Raw genomic sequence first — 5,607 nt, forward strand, 5'->3', positions numbered from 1 at the left:
GGGTGCTGGGGGAGGTCACGGCACCCCTAGGTTGCATCCTGCCACAAGGCCCAAAATGCTAGAGATTTTAGCCTTGAAACCAACAAAATACTGGTTAATTGTGTAAAAATGTGTAATTAATAGATTAATTAAAACAGTAAATGCACACTGAAATGTTTTGCTTGGTCAGAGCTTGTAAGGAAAAGCTATCCCAACTACAATAAAGAAAATCTTGAGCTAAGAGGACGCAGCAAATCTATCCCCAACTATAAACAGGGGCAGAAAGAATGGTATGAACACACAACTCAGTGGGCAGCAGCATATGGCCCACAGGGCCAGGAGGCTTGATCCCAGGGCTGGGCAGTGAGGAACTGTGGGGAGAAGTGGCACAGCCACGTTAAAATGCCAGCCTATCCCAGACCTGACCTGGATTGTTACAGCCCACAGCTGTGAAAAGTTGCTGATTGCTGACATAATTGATCATTTTCAATCCATAAAGAATCAAACGAAAGAGCTAAAATAGCTCCTGCATTCCTTTCAAAACCTTTTCTGAATTCTCAGAAGATGAGATCCATGAGGACAAAATGGGGGCACAGTGGATAGGGTCTAAGCCTGGTTTTGATTCTTGACTCTGCCACTGAACTTCTCCATTTCTCCAGGAAGCATGACACAGGCCTCTCTTCATAAAGCATATTTCAGTTGAGGAATATTAAGCACCATATAAGAGCCAACAGACAGCTACGTGACCACTGTAAAAACTAAATGAAGGGAATGAAGTAAAATCAACAAACAGATATGGCCATATCTTCACCTCCAGGTGCATTTAATTAGGGATCAGAGTTACTAAAAGTATTTTGAAGTTTCTGCAAAATCTTTCATCAAAAAGTTGAGAGAATATAGGGTCCCAGTTTTGCAGTAATGTTGTTCAGTTGGCACAAAGGACAATCTTGCACTAAATCTGAGGCCTGCACGCATACTGGATAAGCACTGGTTAGAGATTATATAGGAGCAGCTATACCTGTGCTATACTGTGGGTATTTCCCATGCTTCTGGGTTTTTCTGGTTGCCACATGGAGTCAGTAAGGATTTTTTTCCCTTCTGTTGCTACGTCAGGGAGTTTTCTTTGCCTTCCTCAGGCATTGGGCATTGGCTACAGCCAATGCTGGGGATTCTGGTTGTGATGTCCCAGTGCTTCTGCTGGGACTCAAACCTGGAGGTTCCTAGCTAGTGGATCACTAGCCCTCTGCTCAGAATCAGACCAATGGTCACATTTGAAGTCAGGATTGGTTAGGACTGTGTGTGTTTTTACCTTGCTCTGTACCAGGGGTGGACATGTATTTTAACACTCCTTGCAGCAGCAGGACATTGGACACCCTTTGTCCCCCTGGTTAACCTGTGCAAGGTTAGGGAACTATGCTTTGTGGTTGTACATCAGGGTTGCCTATATAGTTTTAGTAATAGGTTAGACAAGGATTTACTTGGAATGGTTTAGATAGGGGTGATCCTGTCTTATCCAGGGGGTTGGACTAGATAACTTCTAGAGATCCCTTTGAACCCTACTTCTCTATGATTCTATGATGCTGCCTACTGTCTTTCTTTCCCAAAGGTTAAAAGGCTTAAAAAAGGGAAATCAACTCTGCAGAGCACCAATGAGTAACTCCCACTTCCACAAACAAGAAGTTGAGCAGGGAGGTGCGATTCCTTCAGGCATAAATCATTCCTAGAGCAGTTGCTGGGGCATCAGAAGTGGATTTGGAGGGGGTGGGAGAAAGAAGTGTGGATATCCCTCCATTTTCCACCACTGTCACCAGCTGACCCAAGCACAGAGGGAGCCCCAGAGCCACTCCCACCTCACTTTGCAGGCTTTTCAGGCTTGGCCAGCAATAGCAGCAGTGGTGCACAATCTTCTTCCACCACCTACACCCTGCCCTCCTCTTCTTTCACAGGTATTCCCTGCTGCCAGGAGCAGGTGCGGGATAGAGGGCCCTGTGCACTGCTACTGTTGTCCCTGCTGATATAGGCATGGGAGAAGCCCCAGAGCCACTCCTGCCCTATTCCAGGTGTGGGCTGCAAAGAGCAGCTACATGAGGACCTGGGTTGGGCCAGGGACTATGGTGGCAAAATGCAGGGTCCTCCTTCCAGTACTTGTCCACCACCCAACAGGGAACACAGAGAGCATGGGGAACCTGGCAGGAAGCAAGAGCTGGAAGAAGGAACCTGAGTGCCACTGCCACTGTCCCCAGCCAAGCTCAGGAGTGGGGCAAGAGTGGATCTGGAACCCACCCCCCTCCCTTCCCAGCTCAGATGGGGACAGTAGCAACAATGTCAGTGGGCAATAGGGGGATGGGTTTCCTTCCCCCTTTGTGCACCTCCTCCCTACCTGGCTCCCCAGTGTCCCCACTCAGTCAGGGACTTCAGCCATTCCTTGGCCCATCTCCCCCAGGATCTGAAGAGTAGTATAATAGTAATTCCCTGTAGTAATTCCTGGATTCACCCATGTGGGGCAGTACAGCTATGCAGTCCACTTAAATTGCAACTGAATCCTAAAATCTTTCATGTCTATGCTCTCAGCTGCTCTAGGTTAGTGTGTCTGCACTCATTTGCACCAGCTGAGGATCAGACCTTTAGCTACAAAAGAGAGTGAGAGTGCAAAGTAAGCTTTGAGTTACAGAACTGTTCTGAAAGTGCAGTGCAGTCCATAAGGTTTGAGATAATGACCAAGGGACAAGAGTCTAGACAACTCAGAACAGAGAAAGTTGCTGTGAACTTTATGGCCTCTGCAACTTTATGGTCCCTATCCAGCAAAGCACTTAAGCACATGAATCACCTTGGGCCCATGGGTTAACCCATCAAAATCAGTATGTTTATTCCCATGCTTCATTTGAAAAATGCCTTCTTGAGTGTTTTTCTGGTTCAGGATCTGTCTCCATGGGTCACCACATTTGGATATTTTTTCAGAACAACCCATTTGTGTATTAATTCATTTTACAGCAGAAAATAAACTACTTTAAGGAAACTGACAGATAGTCTACTGACATGTGCAGATATTTATACTGTGTCATCACAGAATTACCCTGACTGCTAAAAGCCCTTTTCTGGTAGGGATCAATGATCCAAAAGTTATTTATAATTTGAATTATATAAGAGATTTTCTCATCCACCCACAGAAAGGTTGAAATGGCCACACAAAAGAGTAATTAGTGATATACAAAAAGCCAGCCAGTATACAAAGTTTGTTTGTTAGTGTCACCTGGGGCAATAGGACTACATTCCACACATTTTTACCATACACAGTAGTGAGTTGTTTTAAATTTGTCTTAGTGTCTCTCTTCTCTTCTGTTACTTACTGTATTAAACTATATACAAAGCTGCACAATTAAAAGACTTAACTCTGCTAGCCTATGCACAAGCAGTCCCTGTTCATGCAGCTAATCATATAACACAGATGGTATTTTCAAAAGTGCTCAGCATTGGCTTACATATACTTCCATTGAAGCCAGTGGTGAAGCTCCCACTGATTTAATTTGGGAGTAGAATTAAGGTAAACCTGAAGGCTTTCAGAAATCTTACACATTTTCACCAAATGTAGACCATGTCCTACAATAGAATCCTTAGATATTTTAGTAAGTGTAGCAATGAATGCAGTTCTTCCCTTCCTCCCCTCCTCCCATCCTCTCTTATGAGCAACATACCTGCATAAGCAGAGAGATACCATTGAGTAACTCAAGTGGATGCCACAAATGCTGTTGACTTATTAAAGCAGCTGTTGAAGCATGCTACTCAGCTTGAATGGTTTACCTGTGAGACTCAGGATTTTTTTTGTACTTGAAAGATGCCAGATGTTTGCTCCTAACTTGTACAAATTACTCCTTTCCCATTTACTTTGAAATAGGCTGGCATCTAAAGGGATTTTGCTAACTCTTAAGAATGTGCGATGTTCGAGGTTGAGAAGCATGCTGCTGTTATCCAGAATAATGAGTGTGCATGGTGCAGCGGTGCATGGAGAATGATTGATTTAAAAGAGGATGTGCTGAAATTACCAAGAAGGGAATAAGGAACATTGGCTTGTATTGCTCCAATCTTAGAAGGCGCAGACTGCCTCCTGTAAGGAGCTGAGTATCTCTTTACTTCTTTTGAGATGAATGGGATTCGAGGCTACTAGGGTCTTGTAAGACCATGTCCAGTTCCCAAAAAAAGTCAATGGAACTGCTGTCACTGACATCCATGAGAACTGGATTAAGACATAAGTGTATAATCAAGGTGATGAATAATATTATGCACACAGCTTTCACAGGATGAAGTGATCAGTGACAGTTCAGCTAATTGTGTGTGCTACCAATGCTGCTATAATGCTGGTATGTATTTTTCCTCTGATATCTATAGATGAGAATCAGTGTGGTTTTTTTATAGTTAGAGGCAGAGAGATGTCCATAAACTGTTAAAATTATTTTATATTAGTGCTTTTTTTTCCAATTTCACAGTCCTCAAACAGGACTAAGAGAAGGAAGAAGAAAAATACCAGAAACTGGCAAATACATAATGTTCATAATTGTATAATAAGAGTTACATTAACATATAAATACCGAAATAGCATTTTGTATTTGAGGAGTAAGAAACACATTAATCTTCATTTGGTAATCAGAACAAATACAATTAAATATATCTACCTGCTTAGTTTCCTGTAATGAATTTTTATTTGAGACTAAGAAGATTGAATATCCCCATGTGCCAAGCTATAATATTGATATATTTGATTTCTGTTTGTTTAGTTTTATAGGCATGACATTGTGTATCTACAATATTCTTATGAAAGAAATATATGCCTGTTACAGTTTGAGATATGATACCACTTCCATAATTACACTTTCAGTTTTATCCATGATAAACATTTCCCTCTCACTTTACAAAGCCAAAATGTATTAGGTCTTTTAATTTCCTAAAATGATAGAATAATAGAAAATTAGGGTTGGGAGAGACCCCAAGAAGTCATCTAGTCCAACCCCTGCTCAAAGCAGGACTGCCCCTGACTATATCATCCCAGCCAAGGCTTTGTCAAGCTGGGTCTTAAAAACCTCCAAAGATGGAGATTGCACAACCTCTCTGGGTAATCTGTTCCAATGTTTTACTGCCCTCCTGGTGAGAGAGTTTTTCCTGATATCTAACCTAAACTTCATTTGCTGCAACTTGAGACCATTGCTCTTTGTTCTGTCATCTGCTCCTTGTTTTGTACAAATTTATTTTATACCCAATTGGAAACCAATGGAAAAGATTTTTTATGAATGTAAAAACAAAAAATAGTTAATGATTCTGATTTTTTTTCTTGAAACAACCTTGGGTTGTTGTGAGGATGGTTTGTATGTATGTGTTGTTTCCTTCTGATTATTGACCAATGAAAAGATATTGGGTAAAATTTTCAAAGTTGAGGAGTTCAGAGCCGAAGTCCCATTTTCAAAAATGACTTTCAATGAGATTTAAGCCTGTATGGTCCTCGGTACCTTATGGGTATATTTTTACTGGCTATTCATCTTAGTTCAGCCTATGTGATATATGATCTACAGTAAATTATTACAGCTACCAATTTTCATATTATATAGCTTCATAGTTGGTAGGGTCAGAAGGGACCTGAGC

This window comes from Gavialis gangeticus, unplaced genomic scaffold (genome assembly GCF_001723915.1).
Source record: "Gavialis gangeticus isolate Ggan-Ray unplaced genomic scaffold, GavGan_comp1, whole genome shotgun sequence".
NCBI lineage: Eukaryota > Metazoa > Chordata > Crocodylia > Gavialidae > Gavialis > Gavialis gangeticus.